The sequence below is a fragment of the Sorex fumeus genome, unplaced genomic scaffold (assembly GCF_029834395.1).
Source record: "Sorex fumeus unplaced genomic scaffold, SorFum_2.1 ptg000061l, whole genome shotgun sequence".
Lineage (NCBI taxonomy): Eukaryota > Metazoa > Chordata > Mammalia > Eulipotyphla > Soricidae > Sorex > Sorex fumeus.
Genome location: NW_026606118.1, coordinates 10744369 through 10769983, shown reverse-complemented (window position 1 = coordinate 10769983; position 25615 = coordinate 10744369). Strand labels below are relative to the sequence as shown.

Sequence of the window (25615 nt, the reverse complement as noted above, 5' to 3'; positions counted from 1 at the left end):
TCTAAGTAAAAATTTTCGAATTTTATTTCTAGCCCCAGTCTTCTCCTGAGATTGCATTCCAAATTCCCTGGAACCAACTGAACTTTGAAGTTCAATTGAGGCCTTGTAACTTTTTCACCCTCCCGTTCCTTATATCCATCTAATATCTCTATCAAAGATCTGTCCACTGTGCATTGGGCAGCACACTTATCACCTCTCAAGAAAGCCCGCTAAGAACTTACATCCAATTTGGATATCCAATATGTTCAATGTAGATCACTGGTTCAAATGCTTTTCATTTTGGTTTTGGAGTCACACCCAGTGGTGCTTTGCCATTACTCGCAGTAATGCCAGGGATGTGCGTGTGTGATGGTGGTGGGGAGGGGTGATGTTGGAGGGATGGTGTGTGGCATGCAGCACCAGGGATTACGGATCAATCTCTCTGGTCCATCAAATGCTATTCTGCAGAATAACATTAAGAGTTAAGATGCACTTAATGTCAAATGTGCGCAGGGAGCATTGCATATAATATCTCTGTACAACTCAGCAATGTGTTTTTATTATTCCCATTGTATCACTGGGGCAATTTCAAGTTAAGTCTCATCACTTCACATGGCTCTCTTCCAAATGATGAAACACACATATTGTTTATGGTATACTCCACATTGAGAAACGACAAATTCCTCCAACCATTTTCTCCCACAAATTACTGGTTTTTGCTCACTGTATTATCTGTGTCACAAATCTCTAGTCCTACTACCCGCAAAGAGTAAAATTCAAAATAAGTGTCCTGGTTGTAATGTGACTATGCAGAACAGCCAATGGCTTCATTTGAGAGACCATGAGCTTCCACAGGCAAAGGCCATGATAATATAAGGTGCCTCCCACTGGTCCACTAGACTTTCAATTAAGAGCCTACTGAACATTTGCTAGCACTCAGGTGGATGCGTCAGCTTCTCAGTTTATTTCTTCCCTAATCTCTTCACTAGCTCAGTTTCTCAAACCTTCCAGGTTCAAATCCTCCTTATGGGACACAAGGGTCCTTTCAGATCTTCTAAACTGCATTGGTGGCCATGTCGAAAGATGCTGAGATTCGCCTGCGGTCAGCACCAAGTGTTCTCTGCAGTGCTGTCCACTTCCCACATCAGGCCTGTCTCCTCTCACCTGGCCTGCTGGTGTCCTGTTCCTACTTCCCTTCTCCTCGCCCCAGCACCCCGCCATCACAGACCCCCACCATGAGCCTCTCCCCTACACTCTCCTACTTATGTTGCTACAGAGCATCCTCTGCTTAGCAAGGATAATTCATGAGGGTTGTCATCTCTACTGAGATCTATCCTCTTCCAGTCTCAGCATCCTGTGATGTTCTGCATGTACTAGATTGATACTTCTGGAAAACTTGTACTTGTCACAAAGTATCTGTCAAAATCTCCAGGTTCTGAATCCTTCTCTTTTTGGGGATGGAGAACACCCAACAGTGCTCAGGGCTTACTCTTTGCTCCGTGCTCAGGAATCCCACTTGGCAGGGGTTGGGAGGACCATATAGGAGGCTGGGGATCAAACCTGGATCAGCTGTGTGGAAGGCAAGTGCCCTCCCCGCTATGCGACCGCTTCCGCCAACTTTCTTTACATTTCCTGTAAGCCTGTGAGATCTTTCCTGCAGTGGAGTATCTGACTTTCAATATTATGGGAAAATGGCATGTCCTCCATGAACGTTTGACTCATCCTGGTTGGGCCATCTAAAATGAATCTACAATTCCTGGATTCTTACATTTCATTTCTCCCCTGGAGTATAAAAGTTAGAGCACTTCACCTGCATGGATTTCTTTCTTCCACTGTCTATAGGCTTTTTAAGCCTTGGCTGCAGCCAATTTCATTGTATTATTTCAAATGACAGAGCAGGCTCCACTTAGTGGCATTAATTACCAATATGAAGGTAATAAACAAAAGAGGTGAAAGTGATACCCAATGGAGCCTGCAACTGGGAAACCAGTGCCAATGCTTCAGAAAAAAAAAAAGAGAGAGATTCAAGCAGGCCTTTTATTTATTTATTTTTTTAACAGCTGCAACAAGAGTTTCCTCTTCCTTTTTATAATTTCTGCCTGTCCCTAATTGAATTTCTTAGATTACACCCTCTGAGGTCTATCTAGTCTCAAGCACATGGCCTGCTTGTTTGTGCCTAAGAACTAACTGTTCTAGAACTCTCCCGGGGCTGCTGCTCAACAGCCAACACACTTAATGCCAGTGTAGACCTTGGCTGCAAGCAGCAGGGTCACTAACTACTTTCTGTAATCCTACTATGCCATAAATCTACATTTCCTCCCAAATAATCTCAGTGCCGATGAGCAGACGCTCTTCTTCAAGAACACCTGTCCCCACCCCCAAACCTTAATGTCCCAAAGGTTAGACATTAAGTCTCTGCGTTGGCTCAGTAAGTTTATTGATACTTATTTCAAATAAGCATTGATAGGTATTGCTTATTTCATTTTTTTTAAAGAGGGGGGGTGACTTGTTGGGTGACACCTGGCGATGCTCAGGGGTTACTCTTGACTCCGTGCTCAGGAATTACTCCTGGAGGTGCTTGGGGAACCAGAGTGGATGTCAGGAAATCAAACCCGGGTCGACCATGTGCAAGGCAAATGCCCTACCTGCTGTATTATCACTCTGGACTCAGCATTGCTTATTTCAAAACAGCACCGATAAACATGATAAGGCTGGCATTTCAAAGCAAAATGTATTTCAAGTAAGCATTGATAAAAGCTGGCAGTTCAAAGCAAAATGTAGGGAAAACTTCCTATCACAAAAACTAAGTTGTAATTTTGTAAATAACGCACTGCAGAGTCGTTAGAGTTAAAAAGAAATTTGGGGTCAGATTTTGTATCCATGTGATTGAATTTTGATGCCACCTACAAGAGTTTTTGGTTATTCAATGTAACCTATGTCAGGACAAAAAAAGTGCTTCGCATTTTTTTTCCTTCCTGGAATTAACATTTATTTAATGAAATTCTACCTTACAAAATACCACTTGCATTACTCAGATGTTCAGTCAATGAAATTACTGAATTAATGGGGAAAAAATTACCTTAAGATTAGGTCACATGTATTCAGGAAACTGGAAGTAGTTACATAATACAGCAGAGTTATGTAATAATGCATTGAATAATATTATACTCTAAGATGTAATGAGTTTTCAGCGAATACTCTTGCTTTCTGAGCTCAGCTTTCATGTTTATTCTTGATGTTCCTTATCTCATTGGTATCTCCCCTTGTATTCTAAGGGATGAATCCTTCCATCCTGAAAACTTGGCTATGGTTAAACACATATCAGGTCATTGTTTGCTGTTATCAACTCAAAAAAAAAAAGAGGAAAAACACACATTCACTCATACCCTCCTATACACCAAAATTACAGTTTGAAAATATTAATTTCTAAGCAACCCCAATGTACAAGGACTTTTTTAGTTCTTGATTTTCAGTATTTAAAGTGACATATAATAAATCCTTTAAATTAATTTATCATTTACGAGAACTGGAAGGGTCATTCGATGCTAGATTTATAGACAGTAATTTAATTTTTTTTCAAGAGCTAAAACGCACAGTTCTGGAATGAGTAGATGATGAAAACATGAACTCTAATAGCTCGAATCAAAAGATCCAACAAAGGTTACGGCGTTTGCCTTGCATACCTCAGACACCAGTTCAAATATAACGTGTGGCTTCCCAAACAGAAAAACAGAATAGCTAACACTCAAATCAGTTTATTCTAACCCTCAGAAGAGAAAAGAAGCATCAGGAACTTTTTTTTTGATAGATCAAACATTTGAGTTTGGGGCATGTGAAATAACATAAACAACTATTTTGGGTTTATGTTATGGGGGGGGCGGGGCACACCTAGCAGTGTTTACTCCTGGCTCTATGCTCAGAGATCGCTTGTGGTGGGATTTGGGGTACTGAGGATCGAGAGTATCAAACCCAGGTCAGTCATATAAAAGGTAAAAACCCTACCCACTGGGCTATCATTCTGGCCCCTCATAAACACCTACTTATATGAACTACAAAAGAGAAGGGCTGGAGCGATAGCACAGCAATAGCCCGATAGAGCATTTGCCTTGCAAGCAGTCAACCCGGGTTTGATTCCTCCATCCCCTCAGAGAACCAGCAAGCTACAGAGTATCTCTCCGGCACGGCAAAGCCTGGCAAGCTACCAGTGACGTATTCGATATACCAAAAATAGTGTCACAATTTGTTGTGAGATATAACTGGTGCCCGCTAGAGCAAATCGATGAACAGTGAGTGGGAGGACAGTGCTACAAAAAAGAGAAGTAACGGCTTTTCCAATGCATCTTCTTAGAAACATCCTACAACTACTACCAGTAACAAAAGGAGAAAGCTAAATGCCAATCTCAACCCCCAGACTACGTGGGAAAAAAATTTCAATGCTCAAATTCACTCTCTAATGGTTAATACTCCGGTTTACATGAGAATATTTGCTCGTCCACTTCCAAAAGCAGCAGTCAGCTGGTGAAAACAGTATGTGAATTATGTAGGCCATTGTATTGCTTTATGGCGTGTCTTCTGCCTTAGTGCCCTCATAAAAGATATTCACTTTTCCTCTGCTTTTATCTACTGAGTCTTCAACATACTGAACTCGTGGGTCAACAGGTAAAATACTTTATGGCAGTGCTGAGTAGAAATAAATGGAGAAAGAAATAGGTTAAAACATCAAATTAGCACATGTGGTTACTTATTAACAGCACGGTTGAAGGTTTAATGACAGGGAGGTTAAATTTAGCCACCTAAGTGAGGGCTTAGCTTACCTTTGAGTTAATTCATTCATAATGCCAATGTCTTTTGTTACAGCATATAAGGAAATCAACAGTGTATTCAGAAGGTTTTGCTAGAAGACGTTTTAGTGTTCAACTGGCATACATAATACCAAGGCTTGCTCAGGATATCCCCCAATCAGGAGAGAAAAGTCCAGTTGCTATATTTAGAGACCAACAGTGACTTCAGTAAGTATGTATTGGAAATTATTTCCTTTTTCAAAATCAACTGTTGTTTGAATGCGGTGTTGGTTGTTAAATCATCCACCAGCAAAACCACTTCCTGCTTTCTCTTCTCCTTATCTCGAAAGTCTCTGCCTAGCAGCTTTGGCTCAGAAAAGAGAAGCCAGAATTTGAATGCACACTGGCCGAAAATTGCTAAATCATAAGGAGATCCTTGTCCATTAACTCCCTGTGATAATTTACTTAGAGTTTATTAACTTGGAATGATCACTAAATCAAAGCAAAATCATACGTGGATCTTCTATGTGTGTGAAATTTTTGTCAAAAAAGGCAACACTTTATAGTTTACTGGAGGGAGGAGGTCCTCTCCAGCAGTTCTTAGAGGCCCCAGGGGGTATCCAGCCAATACTCAGCAAAACTGGTGAGACTGTTTGCTATTTGGGCCTATCTTTGCTGGGGGGTGGGGTGGGGGTCAGCAGGCTAACCCAGTCATGCTAGAGGAAACGTTTTGTTTTTGCAAAAATCACATTACAGATCCAAGTACATAGTAGGCTCTTAAGAATCCTCATTAACGCATAAATGAATGGATAGATCAATGAATAAAACTCTATTTAACTGGGAGGTTAAACAAGATGGTGAGGAATGGCGAACACAGGAAACACATAGAGTAATTTTAACACTAATGAGGACCCATTAGTTCAGACAAATACTGGCAAGAAAAAAAAAATCCCTTAAAGCAAACACATCCACATGATATTTCATGAATTTAATTATCCGACTTTAGTACAGGAATACTGTCACTGCCATTTATGGTGCATTTTTAGAGATTTAATTTCATTGGATCCTTCAATATTTTTAAGCAATCAGTCTTCAAATTTTATAGAGAATAGTACTAAGCATCACCAAGGTGAAAGTTTAAATCTGTGCTAACCTGAATTCAAAATCTGGGCTCTTTTTATGGAGCTTATGATACTGGCTTTTAAAGTCTTTCTCAGAGATAGTTTTTTGTGCTCCTTCATATTCTTTGAATTAAATTATATAGGTTGCTGCTTTAGCAAGCAGACATTCAAATATTCGATGACTTATCTTAATTATGTCTTGAAAATATAATCACTGTCACTGTCTTCCTGTTGTTCATCAATTTGCTCGAGCGGGCCCAGTAACGTTTCCATTGTGAGACATGTTATTACTGTGTTTGGCAAGTTAAATACGTTATGGGTAAAGTAAGAAAACTAGGGTAGAGCTGTGGGGTGTTCTTTCTAGAACCAAAATTGACAGATGGAAATCTCTAGATCAGGCCAGAGTGATGGCATAGGGGTTCAGGTGCCTGCCTTGGGAATGCAGTCTCTTAAGAGTCCCCAATGCACAGCCAGGGGTGATTCCTGAATACAGGGCTAGGAGTAAATCCTGAGCATTGCGGGGTGTGGGTACCCTCTTCCAAATCTCTAAACAGAACAGTTTCTCATAATTCATCAAAGAAGATGAGCCTACCTTTCATTGAGTTAAAATTAAAACTGGAAAAGAGCTACCATCTTTCATAAAAGGGGTTTCCACTGGATTTTAACTTACTGCACCATTGGTAAGACCCAAGATAACTGAAGAGATGAAACCAACATTTACCTTTTTACCCGCCCCCCCCCCCTTATGTCATAATATTCTCGAGCGGTGTCGCTTTATTGTATTGTCATGGCTCTTGAATTATAACCTTTGTATTTCAAAAGCTAATCAGCAAATACTATGGGCCTAATATAAGAAAGCAAATATTTGCCTTGTGAACCATATTCATTATCCATAATAAAATTATATTTATTGACACAGAGATTGAAAAAAATCTCAAATGTGAAGTTTCAGCAATTCAGAGTTTTCAGATGCTTATTACTCAGGCTAGAATTTCAAGTATGAAGCCCTGGCATAATTTAATGAAAAAGCCTATGCAGCTAGTAAATAGCAGAGCAACTACTCATATCCCGTTGTACTAAAATGAAATTTCATATTTCACCACAGCTCATTGGCTCTTCAATATATGCCTCTCGTTCATTATAAATTCCAAGATCACTAACTCTGAATTACTCAAGTTCTACTGCAGTCAACAAATTGGAAACAGCAATAATTATACAATAATGGAAAAACTACTTTTAGGTTGCTTAATATCTAAATATCTTTATAAGATCTCCGAGCTACACAGAAAACTTTAAAGCTAAATGTGTTAAAAGCCAGAATGTTGAAAACAATATTATAGTGGGGAGGTCACTTGTCTTGCATGAGGCTAATCTGAGTTTGATTCCCAGCGCCCCATATGCCTCCCAGCCACCAACCCCGGAGCCCTGGTAGAATAATCCCTAAGCACAAAGCCAGGGGTAAAAGTGGCCCGAAAACCAAGTAATAATAAATAACAGCAACAATAATAATATCACTAGGAGCCTTTAAGGACACTGAACCATGTGTACACTTCAATAAAGTTCTGGGTGAGGTGTCAGAATTTTGATACTTCAATTTCACCTCCAGCTTAAAATCTGAGATAAAATAGGAATGTACCAAGTCTTCCAAATGAAACTTAACTCATTTCATTCTGATAAGACATGACAAGTGAATATTCTGTAGTGGGCCTCTGTTTACTCCTTTTAATCTTACTTATCTCAGGAAAATTCAGCCAACTGGAAGAAGCAGTACATGGAAACATGGGAAGTCTACATACATGCTACTCACGGCACAGAATAAGAATGTGTGCACAGTGTCTAGAGAAAAATGATAGGCCCTCTAATTATTAGATGATGCTTTTCCTGGGGGGGAGTGGCGTTTGGGTCACACTCAGTGGCACTCAGGGCTTATTCCAGGCTCGAGGGTGCGAACCGGGGTTAGCCACGTCCTAAGCATTTGAAAGGAACTGTGTACTTTGGAATAGTGACTCTGGTGGCAGATGGCAGTCTGTCGTGGACACCATGGCAATCGTCATCCAGGGGGTGAACCCTCACAAGCTTCTGAGGATGTTTAACTCCAGTAGAACTGAGCTATAAACTGGCTCAGTCAGAATGATGGGAGAAGTTTGTCTCATGTCTTCCTTGGCAAAGAGCATTTCCCATCTCTGCACGCTTCTGCTTTACTCAGAAAAATAATATTAGTACTCTAATGAGAACAGTTACAGAATACCCATGGAAAATTGGACAAAAGATTTCAGTAAGTCAGCCTCAAATTAAAAAAAATTACATATAATACAATATACGTAATATCTATTTCATTATATACAATATATTAGATATTGTAATATTACTGTATATAATTTTGTATACAAAAATTGTATACAAATAATATTGTATATATATTGTAATGTATGTAAATATTTATACACACACACACACATACATTTTGCCTAAAAGCAGGCCCTTCAAAGTTACCAGTAGTTTACCAAATAACCAAAAATTTAAAAAATTTTACCTATTGAATTAGTAAGGGTTTTCCAAAATGATACCATGCTGGTACAAATAAGATATGCTATTCAAATATACAAGCAAAAGCTACTCACAAATATGAACTTCATATAAACACTACAGTATTGGAAATCACAAAAAAAAAAATCCAGAAAGAACAGTCAAATAAATTGACTTCCACAACATTAATTAACTTGTGTGTGTGTAACTACGATCTTCCAGAACCAGAGAGCCAATACAGGGGTTCAGGTGCTTGCTCTGTGTGCTGCCAACCCTGGTTTAATCCCCAGCATCACATTTGGTCCCCAGAGCACCTCCAGTAGTGGCCTACCCTTAACCCCCAAAGTATGATCTTCTACATATGATTCCAATTACTTTAAAAATAACCTATCAAAGCATGCGTATTTTGTTATATTATATAAATGGTCATATTATACATACTTACTACCTGTAAATTAAATAATAATCCCTTATGTGTTGGGATAATTTAAGTGACTATTTTGAGCACACGCTCAAAATTTAAACACTGTATTATATTTACGCTTGCAAGCATCTTAGGAGAATTATATTTATGATATCAGTCTGTCTGCCTTCCCTTTCTCTCCCTCCCTCCCTCCCTCCCTCCCTCCTTCCCTCCCTCCCTCCCTCCCTTCCCTTCCCTCCCTCCCTCCCTCCCTTCCTTCCTTTCACCAACCCAGAGGTGCTCAGGGGTTATCCCTAGCTCTGAGCTCAGGAATGATCTCTGGGCTGCTTCAGAAACCACACATAGCGCCTGGGATTCAAACCAGGGTCTTATCCAAAGCAGTCAAACACAGGTCAAGTATTCTACCTCCTGTACTATCTCTACAGTACCCAAGAGGGGATTCTTCACATACAATTAATTCCTGAGGAATCTGAAGTTTATACTGGGTAAGTCACTTGATTGTGACAATAACAGAATAACTAGCTTCTAGAACTTATTCCTTCCAAGGCTGCGGAGAACAATGAACATATAGGACCATGACTGCAGTTCTGAGGATCTTGAACTAATGGATTTGGCAAAAACTTTGAGTACTCATTTAGAAAACATAATTCCAAATCTCAGAAGAGGTTAGTGAGTGCTTGAAACTGAATTCACTTGAAAAATACTTATTGGACACCTGCCTTTTGACAGATACTGCACCAGATGTGGTACAAAATCAGGAATAGTAGTGGAAGAGACTTTCTTCAAATATTAGGAAAATCTTGGGAAGAGCAATGGGGATGGCAAGAAAAGTGGGCAGGGAGAGCGAGTGTCTATCAATTCAATATTCATAGTCCTGGGTACATAGATCTCAGAATTATTTTGCTGCTTCTTTTAATTTTTTTTGAGGGGGGTGGTATTGGGTCAAACCTAGTGATGTTCTGAGATTATTCCTGGCTCTGTGCTCGGGAATCATCGTTGGCAGTGCTTGGCAGATCGTATGGGATGGTGGGGATTGAACCATGTAAAAGGCAAATGCCCTATCTGCTTTACTACAGCTCTGGACCTGCACTTCAGTTTTCATTCAGAGTAGATGTATTTACCATTGTTGTACAGTAACTCACACACTTTGGGAATACCGCTTTATACCTCCATGTGTGTAAGCCTTGACACAACTACCACCAAAAACTAGTATTAGGATCTAATTCTGATCTTTGACTTTTTTTTTCAAACTTTCAATAAAAACATATGTGGGCCAGAGAGATAGCACAACTAGTACTATGTTTGCCTGGCACATGGCACACCTGGAGTAGATCCTTGGCACCACATATGGCCCTTGAGTATGATCAGAAATGATCCCTGAGCACAGAGTCAGGAGCAATGCACTGAGCATATTAACTGGTGAGCTCAGGGGGCCTGCGGCCCCACCTGGGGCTTCTTGGTCACTGATGCGGTTCAATGCAAGGACAGAATAATGTTTTGTCACTTGTGTTCCTGAAGTGCCTGGGAGACACAGGCCACCCTGTTGGTGTTGCAGGGGGCAAGGCAGGATAAGGGGGTAATCAAATTTTTGAGGATCTCACAAAATTTTAAGTCTGTTTAATGAATTTACACTTAAATATAACAGATATAACCATGAACCATAGGTAAGTGAATATATATTGTTCCCCTATAAAACTTTTTCTATGAAGTCCCATATTCTAGAATAGGGCTAGATTACTACAAACACATATAATATTAATAATGTTAATAATTTCCCATGCAAACGTGTATTAAGTCTATGGGAATTATGACATAGACTTTCAACAACATAAATTCATGTAAATTCAACACTGTGGAAAGATTCCATAAAAGCAAAGATAATTATTTAAGAAGGAACAATTAAGGTCAGGTACAGAACTTGCCCCGTACCCAGCTGACCAGGGTTCTCCCTGCATGGTATATGGTCCCCTGAGTAAGGCCAGGAGTGATTCCTGAGCAAAGATCCAATAGAAAGCAGAGAGGAAGGGAAAGGGAGGGGAGGGGGGGAGGGAGGGAGGGAAGGAAGGAAGGAAGGAAGGAAGGAAGGAAGGAAGGAAGGAAGGGAGGGAGGGAGGGAGGGAGGGAGGGAGATGTTTTGGGGACCGAAAATAACCTCTTCTTGTTCTCCTTCATGGGAATTAAAGGACAAGGAAGGGTTAAGGAACAAAAATCAAGTTTGTTGTGTAAACTAGGCAGTTCTCTTTATCTCTGACAGCAAGTTGATGAGGATGAATGATAATGTTTTAGACATCAGGTATCTGGAGATGAGCCTTAAGGATACCATGTATCCCTTTTGTAATAATACACAGTTGTGTCTCATCTCCAAAAATCATCAGTGAACAACTTTTCCCTTATTTATCTACATGCAGTTTTAAGCAATACAAAAATAGTGACTCAATGTACTCTCCCACCAGTGTGCCAATGGCTGTTTTACTTCATGCTATCAGAAGAAACAGCTTAATTATAAGGAGGAAGTGAAACCCCTCATTGTTTTGAATTATGAGTACAAGTCCTATGCAACCATGTATATTTCATGCCCTGTTACTGTTGCTACTACAGAAGACTTTAAAAAACAAGTACCATTTACTTGGACTGTTAGAGTGTTTGCAAAATTCTTCAAAGCTCATGCTGTCCACAGCTACGAAACCAGGCGAAAAACATCATTTTCATTTGCCATTACTCCAATTAAAGGATTCTCAGAAAGACTCATCGCGAGGAAAATCAGATGTAAGGACGCCGGAAATGCAGATGACAACCCACAGCCAACCATGCCCCAACTCCCCGGGACCCAAACTCTGAGATCTCTTTCTCCCTCGGATAGGGGGTAACCACCCCAAGACGGAAATGATCTCTTGGTAAAACAATTAAGAAAAAAAGACAAAAAAAGAGAGAGAGAGAGAGAGAGGCTAGCTTGCAAACTTCTCGGGACCAACGTTCCAGGGGTTCATTTCTCTAGAAGGAAGTCTTGGACAAAAGAGTCTGAGAGGTGAGAAAACTCTGCCAGGGGCCAAGTGAGTCCGGCTACAGCAAAACCTGCACACAGTTCCAGGTGTCCCGGGGGTGGGCGCGGGGACTCCCGGTTTCCTGAGCATCTTCTTGGCCCCGCACCCCGGGCGGGCGCTCTGCCTGCCAGCCGGAGCCGGCGCGGGTGCCCCGGGACGCGCCACCAGCAATCCCCGCTCGCTCGCGGGGCGCATCGCCCGGCTCGGTCCCTCGGCCAGCAGCCACCAGCAGACCTCCGACATCTGTCACCGAGGTGAGCCCCGGGGAGCGGGCGCGGCGGGGAGGAAACGGCCGAGCGGGTGCACCCAAGCCTTTGCCGCAGCGCTGGGAGCCCGCGAGGAGGAGGAGGCTGGCGAGGGGGCGGCTAGTCAACCGCGATCCCGTCCCGGCGAGCCGGGAAAGCATCATCCTCGCCCACTGCTGGGAAGTCTCGGATACACCCACCCGGGATGCGCTCCGCGCTCGGGGCTGGGGTGGGGTGAGGGGGGCGGTGAAGGGGGGCGTTCCTGGTCCTCGCCTCCCACCCCCACGCCGTCCGGGTCTGTGAGCCTGGCATACAACCACCCTCTTTCCTCTGAGTAAGGGAAATGAACAAAAGAGACCCCCCAACCCCTACACACACACACACACACACACACACACACACACACACACACCTCTTTCCCGATGCTCCAGGTATTTGTCTGCGATTTCCCCGAACACCTTCCTTACCTGAAAACAGTGCATTTTTTTTTTCCGCCAGCCCAAGGCAAAGGGGGCTCGGACCCACCCCCCGAGGTGATCAGTCGACTGGACCCTGTTCGTTTCGCCTCTGATCTTCCAACCACCACAACCTACACACCCCGCCTTACCCCCCTCCCAAAAAAAAAAAAATACCGCAGGACCTCGCGCCCCCGCGGTGTCGCCCGCCTCCCCCCTGCCCTGTCCGCGGGATCCCCGGCGGAGGTCCCCAGCTTCTCTCCCCCCCTCTCCGGGGGACCCCCGATCTGAGGCTCCCGGGGCGGGCAGGACAGTCGCGCGGCACCCCCGAGGGCGGCGAGTGGACGGTCCGAGGCGGAGACGCGGGATCCAGCGGGATCCAACTTCGCGGGGCGCTCGGAGACCCCCCGCGCCCGGGCACTGCAGCGGCACCGCCCGACCCCCGCGCTTCCTGCCCTCGCCCTCCGGCCCCGGCTCCCCACGCCTTCAATGAAAATAATAATCAAATATCTATTTTTTTTTCATCCCTGGGTGCCAAGCAGACATTTTGAAGTCAAACCCCCCACCCCCCGCACCCCCCCGGCCCCGCCGGGCGCGGCAGCATCTTACCGGGGAGGGGTGGGGGCGGGAGGCGCGGGCGGCGGCGCGCGGGGTCCGGGGGGGCGCGAGGCGGGGCGGCTCTGGGTTCCTCTAGCCCAGCGGGTTCGCTGCCATCCGCCCAACTTCAGCACCCGGCGGCCGAGGAGAGAGGGAGCGAGGCAGGGCTGAGGAGGGGAGGAGGGAGGGGAGGAGGGCGGGGTGCGAGCTCGCCGCTGCGCGCATGCGCTCCGCCGGCCCGCGCCACCCCGCGCGCGCGCGCGCCCCGGCTGGAGGTGCCGCCGCTTCCCCGGGGCGCGCGCGGCGGCCGCGTGGATCGGCCGCGCGCCCCGCCCCGGCCGCCCGGCCCCCCGCGCGCTCCCCCGGCTCCGACTTCGGGGCGCCCCCACCCCGAGATCCCAGAGCCTGGAGGCACCGGGCGAGGCTCGCCCCGCGGCGCCCGGGCAACGGGAACTTCCCGATCCGGCCGCTGCCCGGCTGCTGGGAAGCCCGAGCTGGCCCCGGGCACTAACTACACCGGGACCCCCCACCCCCTGCGGGGGACGGTCCAGAGCGTGTGAAGTTGTGCAAGTTCTACTCGGACCCCGGGACTCGGCCCGGGAAAGGCGATCTGACTTGCTGAACGTTCCCCACCCCCTCCCACCCCGTAGACTTCTGACCCTTTTCCCCCCAAGCGTGTTCGGGCTGGAGCATCTGCGGGGTCTCCCCCCGGAGAGTCTGCCCAGGCGAAAAGCTGCGGAGGGGGTGGGAATGGGGACCACTGGGGTGTGAGGGTGCTGGGCCAGGGCGGGGGCGGGGATGGGGGGCTGCGGAGGCTGCAGCCCCGTTTGGGGAGCCGCCCAGAAGCGATCAGGTCGGGTAATTGCTCCATTCAGCAGCAGAGCCCTGCGAGGCGGAGGAGCTTCGGATACTTAATGCATCCTGAGAGCTAGATTGTATCTCCCAGGGATGATTCAGTTGAAGTGTTTGTGAGGGTGAATTAGGGAAGCGGGTGTCTTTTTCTTCAGATGTGACATATCTGTGGGAAGACGAGCTAGTTCCTGGCAGGCATGATTAAGCTTTTTTTTTTCCCTACCGTTAGAAAAAAAAAAGGTTTCTTGTATATATATATATGGTTTACTTCTAAGGGGGGAGGGTAAGAGGAAGGACTTCCCGTAGCTTCTCAGACAGTCAAACGTTTTTTCATCATTAGTTCACAGTCTCTTCCACCGAACACCCTCCTGGTCTGGCCGCCCTGTCCCCATCTGTACTTAAGGTAATGTGTCTCCAGGGTTTGTGGTAGGACTGATTTTTCTCTAGCCACATCGTGATTGAAGACCTTTATCTTCAAAGTGCTTTCCCGGGAATGGTGTCAGTCTGGAAAATTGTTTATTGGTCTGTAATGAAAGATAAGCCCAGAAGTTAAGAGTTCTCAACTTACTGTAATTTGATATTACCTTGACATCCGAACACATTCCTCAGTTGTATTTTATGCTCTATTTTATTTGTCACTTGTTGGTGTTGGATGTTACAAAAGCATTAGTGCATGATGCATTGAAGACAAGTAAACTCGCTAAAAGTGGTTTGAATGCATTGAATTCTACTTTACACACACACACACACACACACACACACACACACACACACACACCTTACAGGAGTTCTTATATGTGCCCAACTACCTTTATATCTTGAAGAATGATTATAATAGTTGATGAGGATTGAGCAATTACTGTGAGCAGCTATTGAACTGTATTTTTGTATACATATCTTATTTTTCTGTACAAGGTAAATACTATTATATTTAACAGGCAACCCAGAAATCCATGGATCCACCCCCTCTAAACCTGTTCCTCTTCAGATTGTTCCACCCAATTAGTCAAGCCAAAACTTTAGAAGGCGTTCTCATTTTGTCTTCCTTTTACACTACATAAATATATTTACCTTCAAAATATATTTCTAATTCACCCACTCTCTTCCTTTTCAGAGCTTTGACTTTGGTTTCTAGAGTCCAGCTCTCACCTGAACTGCTACCACAGAAGTTCTCTCTCCATTTACGGAGCTGAAGGATATAATACAGTGGGTTGGGTGCTTGCCTTGCACCCAGCTAATGTGGTTTGGATTCCGGGTACCCGATATTGTCCTTTAAGCCCACCAGGAGTGACTCTTGACTACATAGTCAGGACTAAGCCATGAGCTCCTTCTTATATAGCCCCAAACAAGAAAAAAAAAACAACAAATAAAAAAAAATAACCAAACCCACAGAAAGCTTGCCATGTTCTCTCTACGCTCAATCCCCAAACAACCCATTCTCCAAACAGCAGCTGTGTGATCTTTTAAAAACAAAACTAAATCATGACTTCCTTCTGCTTAAAATTCTCCAATGAGTTCAGTGCATTTTAAATCAAACCCTTAGTGCTTATCATAATCTAGAAAGTTCTGTGTAATCTTTCCCAGTGTATTCTCATTGGTGGAATAGACAGTTTACTGTGCTGTAACCAAAATGGGTTTTTTTTTCCCCCTGAAGTAAATCTAGCTGGCAATCCTTGCTAGCTCTGTCTGGAATCCTCTTCCCCAAGTCATTAAATAGAAACTTCAATACCATTCATTCAGATTTCTGCTCAGAAACTACCTACTTAGCTAGATTCCTATCTAACCACTCAGTCTTGTCTGCTCCCACGATGCTCTCTCCAATTCGCTGCTACCATTTTATTTAGCACTTTTTACAGTCTGAATCAACCTGGAATTATTCTTATTTCTTCATGCACCCCACAGCCTAAATTATCTCAAGAGTTTTGCTTGCACTTACACTGTTTTATCTCTAGTGCCCAGAACAAATTTGGCACAAAGAATCGCCTCAGTACTTAGTGAATGAATGCATGATTCAATGAATCTATCACCCTCTGGAATGAGTATCTTGGATTTTTTTTCTGTATTCTTCTTTTTGAATCTGATCCATCACCTGTGAAAAATCTCATTTTCCAATAGAGCACATAACTTTCTCTGCCCACCTTGCCAAAGACAGTCATGTATGCAAAGGCACACATTTAATCCTAGAAGCCAGTATAGTGTTCTCAGAACCAACGTGAAAACAAGCAATAAGGGCTGGAGAGTTAGTCTACGAGTTAAGGCACTTGGTTTGCATGTAGTCCACCGAGTTTAACCCAAGTGCCAATTGGTCCCTAGAATACAAACAGGAGTGACCACTGAACATAAATTCAGAAATAGCACCCAAACAACACTGGGTATCACCAAACTCCCATAGACCAAAAACAAACAAAAAGCAAACATACCCATCAAAAGTTCCTCACTTCCTTAAACTATCTTTCAGTGTGATTTTAACTGTTTAGATAGTCTTTCTACCTACAATTTAGCTGTTTGGTTCTGTTCCTTTTACTTAAGCCAGATGTAATCTCCTGGTGACTTTCTTTGTGGATCCTAATTTTTTGTGTGGGTTCAAATGTAAGTAGCGTTCAGTGGCTCAGTGGCTGAGAACCACTTCCCCAGACTGACTGACAGCAATGGACAAATGAAGGAATGTGGCCACAGGCTGCTTAGTAATCACTGACCCCTTTATTCAAGCCTCACAGCATTGTTATGTAGAAAATGTGAAGGGCCCCATAGACATATGTGTGGTTGGATATTATCAGAACAATGAACAGATGTAAAGTCCTTCCTTCAGGGGAAGTTCTAGGAGATTAACTCAAGGACAAAATTTCATCTGGGAGTTTATCACTTACTCAATTACTCAGAGGTCCACTAAAGGGCAGGATTTCCTCTGAGGGTGTATTGCTTTCTCCTTTCCTGAGCTAGTAATCCATTTATTTCTAGTCATTTTGTGTGAACACAGTAAGAGATACATTAAGCTTAAATGGTCACTTATCTCCCTATATATTCCAGACTACAACCCTCAGGCCAGATTGGTCTTTCCTAACCCCAGCAGGGTCCTTATTCAGTTATTTTTTTTTTGAATCATGACAGAGTTTGTTCCAGGACCATGCTCTCATCTTATTCTATTTCTGATGGAGCTTAACCTGTTCGTTTTCCATGCCAGGGTAGTTTAAGGCTTGACCAGGGTCTATCCTTGTCCCTCCGAGGGACCCCCATATGTGGGTGTTAGGAACTAAAGGCAACTGAGGCTTAAGTCAAGTAAATACGATGGATGGCCAGGAGTAAATATTATTCAGAGTCAATTAACTCCCATGTTACAAAAGCATAGCATTAACTGTCTTCCTGTGTCTATACAAAAAAGGACATTGCTAAACCATGCAAAGGCATAAAGGAAAGAGAAAAGCAACATTTTACTTGTACAAAATCCAAAACCCTCAGAAGAATTTAAATTTACAAGATACAGATTCTGATTTGGGAATGTAAGTGATTAATAGAGAGAGGAAGAAGAGCACAAAGGAGAGTATAAAGATATACACAGAGGATTAGGAATGCCTGGTGGAATTGGGTGTGCCTTGGGAGCACTATGATGGGTGTAACTCAGTAAACCTAAACTCCCTGCAGGGGCAGCATGGAAAAACCAATGTTACCCAAAAGTTGTATATCTTTTATGAATCACCAAGAAATCATTTTCACGACAGTGTACCATATACTAGACATATTGCTTGTGGTATGGGTGTTGAACCATTGAGTGGAACTGACCACAGCTTTAAGATTCTTCTCCTCACAGACTTTGATTGCTCAGTTTCTGCACATCCGAATCTCAGAGATTATCTACAACACTATTGCTATCAAATGACTAGCCAATAATGGGCAGTGAGTCAACATGGTAAATTTTATGAATGCCTACTCAAGGCCCGGCATTGTCTTCAAGATCTTTTTTTCTTTTTGCAAGAAGTGTAAATGTGACGTAAAATTATTGTGTATAATTCAGAAATGGATCTTAGTTCATTTTGATCATGGGGATGCCTTCTCTTTATGTGGAATTTCAGAGCTCATGGGACATACCATCACTATCATCACTAAACAGCTGTGTGGCAACTATGAAAAGCAACATTTAATCATGATCATTTCCCTGCCATTATGAATATGATTTTCAAGTCAAGAGAATCTGGATACAGCAGCAGCTTTCAGCATAGAGCCATCATAGGAAGGCAGACGCAAGATCTGCTGACAGATATTTGCAGACAGAAGATAATGGAAAAGAATAACTCATCAAAAATATTTACAGTACATTTACTCAGAATTCTGGTCACTTGTAACCAGTAGGAGAGTAGAAATGGGCTTCCCTGAATTTGATATCCTTGCAAGGTTATTTCAGGGGGAAAAAAATCACATACATTTTTGACATTCTAGACTCTAAATTTCCCACATATCCACTAAAAATAACTGTAATACATCTAAAAAGTTAAAGAACATCATTTGCTGGACTCTCCAAAATCCTGACTGTTCTGCCTGGGCAAAGTTTGCCAGAGGAGAACCTGAAAGGAAATGTGTGGTCTGACTTCTTAAACACACTGTGTCTTATTTTTGCTTTTGTAAACTCCCAACAGGGTTTAATGTGTTTCTTCATCTGGTTTTAATCAAACGCTAGAGCCAGACTTCTCCTGGTGAACTGATTTAGATGGAAAATACTTGTGTTCTTTCATTAATATTTGAAGAGATGAGTGCAAAGAGGGGAAAGACTGTCTGGCTCCAGAATACAGAAAATGAGACATAACTAGAGGTTCCCTTTTCTTGTCTATTTAATTTTTTCTAAATAAATCATTAGTAACATTGCCTTCATTGTTTAACTTACCAGCACTTAAGGGGTTTGAGGTTATTATTTCAGAACACCATTAGTAAATTTATATCTCAAGATAATTGAAAGATTGAAATAGAGTTGATTTTTAGTCACCCTGAGTATTTTTAAACATTTTATTTATTTATTTATTTATTTTGGTTTGGAGGAGATGCCCAATGATACTCAAGACTCACTCCTGACTGTGCTCAGGAATCACTCCTGATGGGTCTTCTGGTCTCTGTGTGGTGTCAGGGATTAAATAGGGTTCAGCCACAAGCAAGGCTAGACTTCTACCTGCTGTATTAGCTCTCCAGGCCCACCTTAACTCTTTCGTAAAAGAGTTCATTAGATGGACCTCATGGTCCCACATTCTGCTTGGTTCAACAGACCCGTGGAACCACAATTTAGTCCTCCATGGAAAAAATAGCAATATGTATATTTTACCAAGAAAACATGATAACAATTTTAGCTATTCCAGATTCTTTGTGGATGAAAAAAAAATCCTGAATTTAGTGGCCTGGCATATTACCTTGGTTTTTGGGAAGACTCCTAGATGATATATGAGTTGTAGGACAAGCTGTGCTTTGTCCGATCTGCATCCTTGCTGGATGCAGGGGTGGGCAGGCATTGTGCCTTGCTTTTATAACAGCGTTGTGCATCTTTGCAAGGTTTTATTTTGTGACCAAGCAGGTTCTGAGATGAATAAACTTAACGGAATTCTGCATATGTGTATGGAGAGAGAGAGAGTTGGTTATTTATGTATAGAGGTTGGAAAGGCACAGGCAGCTAATTTTTATGGATTGCATATTGGAAACACACTTACGTTGCAAATCTGAAAGTTTATTTATACTCATATTGTAAAATTTTGTTGGAGGGCCACCAACAAATTGACTTCCTGTGATCTAGTTTTACAATGGGATTATCTTAATGCATGTAGAATATAAAAACATTTTAGTGTTCATATTTTGCTTAGCTAATACTATACGGTTGCATAACCTTTTATTTATTCATCTACTCACTTTACCAGCTCTTAGAAAGTGTCAGTACCAGCAGTTTGGGGAACAGAAATACAGTAAAGCAAAATTTAAAAAAAGCAGTCTCCATCTTTAGAATTTGTAGTCCTAGAGAGACTTTACTTACCTGAAATAACCAGAAGAAATCGATGAGAACACTGGGATAATGTAGGGTTATGATTTCTTTTTTTAAAAATGTATTTTTTTATTCAGGCACTATGGCTTACAAAATTATTCATAGTTTAATTTCAGGTATATGATTTTCCAACACCTATCCCATCAAAAGTGTCAGTTCCCTTTACCAATGTGCCTGTATGCCCTCCCCAAACCCCAAGCCTGCTTTCCTCACAGGCACATTTTAAAGTTTGGTTGTTGCATCTCGAAGCTCATGCTTTCAGTTTTGTTGGTTCGATGATTCAGATATATAGTTAAACACCTCTTCTACCACCTGTGTTCCTGTTCCCTGTTCTTGTATCTTCATGTCCCTCTTCGTGCTTTCCTTCTTCGGTTTCTTTTCTTCCCTATCCTCAATTCTGTATTGCAAGACCCAGGGTGGTCTAGACATCTCCCTTTGATGCCTTTCTCTCTCTTGTCGATTATTCTACACACCACAGATCAGTGAGTTCATCTGATACATGTCTTGCTTCTTCTGAATTATTATTCTTTCCAGGAAATAAAGCAGAGAATGATGACAAGGGAAATGGTCTGTTTGTAATCAGGACTCTCAAGTGAACAGCAGAGAGATTGCAAATGATCCAAGTGGTCCATTGAAGTATGCTGTGAGAACTTTCTTTGTATTGCATGCAGCTCCTTTTGAATGGCTTTGCAAATTTGTTATAGCATTCAAGGCAGGACAGATTTAGACTGCCACACATTTAAATAGGAAGTTACTTGTTATGGTTGACAGCCACTTAGAAAATATTAAGCACTTGCAATATGCCAGGCATTGTGCGGAGCTCTGGGAAGGTTGCAAGGATGAATCAGAATATGCGAATAAGGTGACAAGCTTCAGAGGGTCTTGCCTTATCACACTCAGCTCTTGGGTCAGATGCGACAGGTGTTCTTCATGTGATCTGCAAAGAATGTGGAATTCTGGCGTGTGCTAAGAAGTATGGAAGGTACTTGGGTAGAAAATTTTAATATAGTATCAGAATCATGTACCTTTTTTTTTCCAGGGAAAATTACAGGACGTGTATGGGAAACTTGATCAGTATTAATTATATAAGGTAAAGATGTTTTAAATATAGATGGAGGCTACAGGACGATGAGCTTCAAAGCTCAGCTAAGGCAAACAAGTTTCAATTCTGTCTCAGCTCTAATCAGCTGTGACTAGAGGGGTGGGAGGTAGGATTTTAGGCCACATCTGAAAGTAAGCAAGAAGGATTTTTGTAAGTAGAGGGTATGTCTGCTCTGCTGTTGCTGCCTGGGTTTGCTGTTTCTGTTCTAGTCAGCCAGGAGTCAAATATTTTGTACAAAAGAATGTAAATATATTCAGGACAATAATCTGAAAAAACTCTCAAACTGCTCTTTTACTTCCAAAACTTGTATTAGGAAAACAATGAATTCGTTCGGCAAATTAACTGTGATAATGGGAATATATTTCTAATTTTTCCTTTTGGAATAGACTATATGTTGTTTAAGTACTACAAGATTTCTTGATTAAAAATTATTACACATGTGGGATTTGCTTTACTATAAAAACATTTATATAGTCTCATCACTATGTGCATATGCACATAATGTGAGTGATATTAATAATTTAAATTTTGGCAGTTCAGACAAAGAAAGGACCACAAAGTAAAGGATGCTTGGAGGACCCGCTCGGGATGGGAGATGTGTACTGAAAGTAGACTATAGACCAAACATGGTGGCCGCTTAACACCTGCATTGCAGACCACAACACCCTAAAGAAGAGAGTAAAAAGGGAATCCGCCTGATACAGAGGTGGGGGGTTGGGGGGAGTAAGGGGTGATGTGGGCGGGATACTGGGGACATTGGTGATGGAGAATGGGCACTGCTAGAGGGATGGGTACTTGAACATTGTTTGACTGAAACGTAAGCATGAAAGTTTGTAAGTCTATAACTATATCTCGTGATGATTCATTAAAAAATAAAAAAATTTAAAAAAAGAATTTAAATTCTCTTGATTTTTGTAATCTGAAATTAGAGTAAGATGAAGCTTTTAGTCATACGGTCATTTCAAGATCTTCTCTCTATACAAATACACTTCAATTATTTTTTCCTTAATCCCTCTGACTAATATATATTGATCAACTGTTATGGTTCAGTGTGGCAGACACTGTTCTAGGTACTGGAGAAAAAGAATAAAACAAACCCAAATTTTTACCTATATGGAAGCAGACAAAAATCAAGGTAGGACGGTAGCACTGTCCTCCAGTTGTTCATCGATTTGCTCAAGCAGGCACCAGTAACGTCTCCATTGTGAAACTTGTTACTGTTTTTGGCATATTGAATATGTCACAGGTAGCTTGCCAGGCTTTGCCATGTAGGCGTAATACTCCCAGTAGCTTGCCGGGCTCTCCAAGAGGGGTTGACGAATCAAATCTCTGTTGGCCGCATGCAAGGTAAAGGCCCTACCTGCTATGCTATCACTCCGGCCCATAGGTTTTATTAAACAAACAAATAAATAAATAATTGTGGGGAGACGGGCTGCCTGTGTCCCATCTGGCCGTGCTCAGGACCAACTTCTGGCTCCATGCTCAGCGAGGACTTCTGGCAGAGCTCGGGGGACCATGTGGGGGTGAAAATCAAGGTAGATAGATAAAATGGAAGGGATGAAATGATTTTAAATCTTAATAGGTGAAATCATAAAAATGTAGTATGTGGACAGGTCAGTCAGATGAAATGTTCTTTAATGAGATCTTGAGTAGCTAATGTAGCCTCACTGAGAAGGTGACATCTGAATCAAGATCTGCAGTAAAGAGAGGGTCAGTTTAATGGATATCTGGAGAGAGCACATTCCAGCAGAGGGAGCAGTTTGTGCAAAGGCCCTGAGGTGAGAGTGTGTCAGTCATCACAGAAGGACAGTAAACCAGTGGGACTGTGTTGATCGTGCAGTGTCTTTTAGCTTAGGTTGTTGACTTATATTCTAGATGAATTTGGAGAACCACTGGACAAGTTTTGACTACAGGAGTACCATGACAGACTAACCATAGCCCTTGAGATAATTTACGATGCATATATAACCCAACTTTATAAAGAGTTTCTAACATCAATTCTAATAATAGACAACAATAAAAGTGGAAATGGAGCAGAATGAGAACTGGATTTCTCTGGCTACTGTCTGAAAAGGCCACAAGTAGACACCAGACTTGGGGGTGGAAGACTGTTAACAGTTAATCCAGGGAGGTGATGTGGACCAGAATTGATGCAGTAGAAATCTTCAGGAGTAGCCACAGACTTGATACACTTTCCGAGTAGAGTTTAGAGGATTTGATGGTTGTTTGGATGTGTCGGATAAAAGAACGTGAGGAATCTAAAGATGACGCCAGTGATTCTGGCCTGATCACAGCAACTTTCTTTTAATTCATAATGCACTTGACTTCCTGCTCCCAGAGACTGCCATCCTCACAGCTGAGACCAATAAATTCCTACAAAAGGAGTTAACCAACCATTCATTCCTACAGGCTTCTTGGTCCAAGGAGCAGGAGTGATTTCAGAGAGAGAGAGAGAGATGTCTGTGTGCATGGTTTGTGGGTCTCTATCTGTCAGCCTCTCACACTGGTGCCAATATGGCTTCAGATCTGGTCTCGTTTTGCTCACTTGGCCTCTGAATGCCTATTCTTACTGTTTGGGAAAGGAATGGTACTCTGTTACCTTAATACTTATATGTTATGAGGTCCTGCTTCCTGTTCTGTTTCCAGAATCCTTAATGCCTACCAACTGGCTGCCTGATTTTTCATCTCTATCCTGCTGCCAAATTTGCTGGCACAGAGATCAGCCTGACTGCCAGGAACTCTTCCTGTTGCCTACGGTCAAACCTCTCTGCTGCTGACCACCTGCCACCCCGGCCTGGACCTTTGCCTGTTACCTGCTGTCAGCATCCGCTAGAGCTCTACTGCTTTCCCCATGTTTCCAGTTCCTGCAGTTCTTAAGGTAGTTTGTTCATTTAAAGACTTCTTCTTTCCTATCTGCATTAGTGGATTCCAGTGAAAATTTACCCATTTCTAATTTAAGTCTATTAGCTAAAAGGCAAATAACACATACATTCAAGTCTCTATCCCAAAGCATCTCCTAGCATCCAGAAGGACATGGGCTAATAAGGAAAAGGGACAGTCCACATTCAGAGAGGATGCTGATAATTATCGTCAATCGAGAATCTTTTATTTTTTTTAAGTGACAACATTTTGCTGCTATTCAAAGAGTGTAGTGCAGTATTTTACAGGCTGGAATTGGAACTGATCTGAAATTTTGACTCTCCGACTCACTAGCTTAAGTGATGCTCGCATGTTAATTCACCTCCAGGACTTCTACTTCTTCATATTTGAAGTTTCATTTTAGTTTTGCTTTGTTTTGGAGTCATACCTGGTGATGCTCAGGTGTTACTCCTGGCTCTGTACTCAGAAATTATTCCTGGTGATTCTTGGGGGACCATGTAAGACAAACACCCCACCCGCTGTACTATGGATCCAGCCCCAACTTCTTCATATTTGAAATGGGAACAGTAACTTGATTGTTTTTAGGGCTGTTGTGAGGATTATATTCAAATAAAGTGCTCTCTCCTGACTCCTGACACAAACTAAGAGCTCAGTAAATTTGGGAATCTATTTTCCTCTTTCTCTTTTTTCCTCTCCTCTCAATCGAAGTGGATGTGATGGAAACACAGGAAGAGAATTCTTGGGATGAGCGCCTTCCTCATGGATGCCGGGCCCTGAGTTAAAAGTGCAGGTTCTCTGAGTGCTCAAGTGCGATCTACATTGGAACACTACTTAGTCATCGTCCATTAATTTAACCATCTCTTCCTCATGAAAATTTTCACCTCTTGTGGGCAGGGGTTGTGCTTGCTTTCATTTGCAGAGCTGATGTCTTGCACAAAGTCAGATGTAAAGAAGTGCCCAATCAATATGTATTATTTTTTAAAATAAAGGCTATATGGGCTTTCAAGTGGTGGCACCAGTGAAATTCAATTAGAAAGAAGGTGTTGGTTTGAGGAAGGAGTGTTCTCATGGCAAGCTTGCTGAGCCGAGTACTGGGTGCTGAGGTTTCTAATGCACTCCAAACTCGTAGGTCAGACTGGAATCATCATTCTGTCTATTATGTGGCTTCATATTTTGCATTTTGAGAGGTAGACAGGAGACAGGTCCAGCAGTACTGTGTGTGTATAATACCAAAAGTTGTTTTGACTATTTTTTTCCTTGAAAAGCAAAGCACAAGCATCAAGTTCCTTCACTTCTATCTCATCCGTTCTTCTCCCTTTTCCAGACCTTTCTCCTTGACTAATTACTTATGATTCAGCACCTCCTTTGACATATAAGGGATTAAACGCTCCTAGGATATAAGATGTTTACACCCTCCTCTTAACCCTCAAATATCACAATGCATCTGTTCCTTGCTAAGTTTCTTTCTTTATGTTTTGAACACCCAGTCTCCTCACTCATCACCTCCACATCACTCCAGCACCTGAATTCAGGCCAGTCCTGAGTCCAGACAATTCTAGTTCCTGTATTTCAATGATCACTGCATCCAGAAAGGCATAGAGGTCA

The 25615-nt window shown here is 42.6% G+C and overlaps 1 protein-coding gene across 3 annotated transcripts in view; it reads right to left on the bottom strand.

Moving 5' to 3' along the window:
- RGS17 (regulator of G protein signaling 17) overlaps positions 1–13335 on the bottom strand; it is a 138747-nt gene extending 125412 nt beyond the window's left edge. The window contains exon 1 of one of the 3 annotated variants that reach the window (XM_056125967.1): positions 13182–13335. The gene's annotated coding sequence lies outside the window, so the exon portion shown is untranslated. Of the gene's footprint in view, positions 1–4793; positions 4812–11450; positions 11458–13181 lie in introns of those variants that run through there. The other 2 variants (XM_056125964.1, XM_056125965.1) reach the window with 2 other exon arrangements.
- Positions 13336–25615: the final 12280 nt, after the last annotated feature.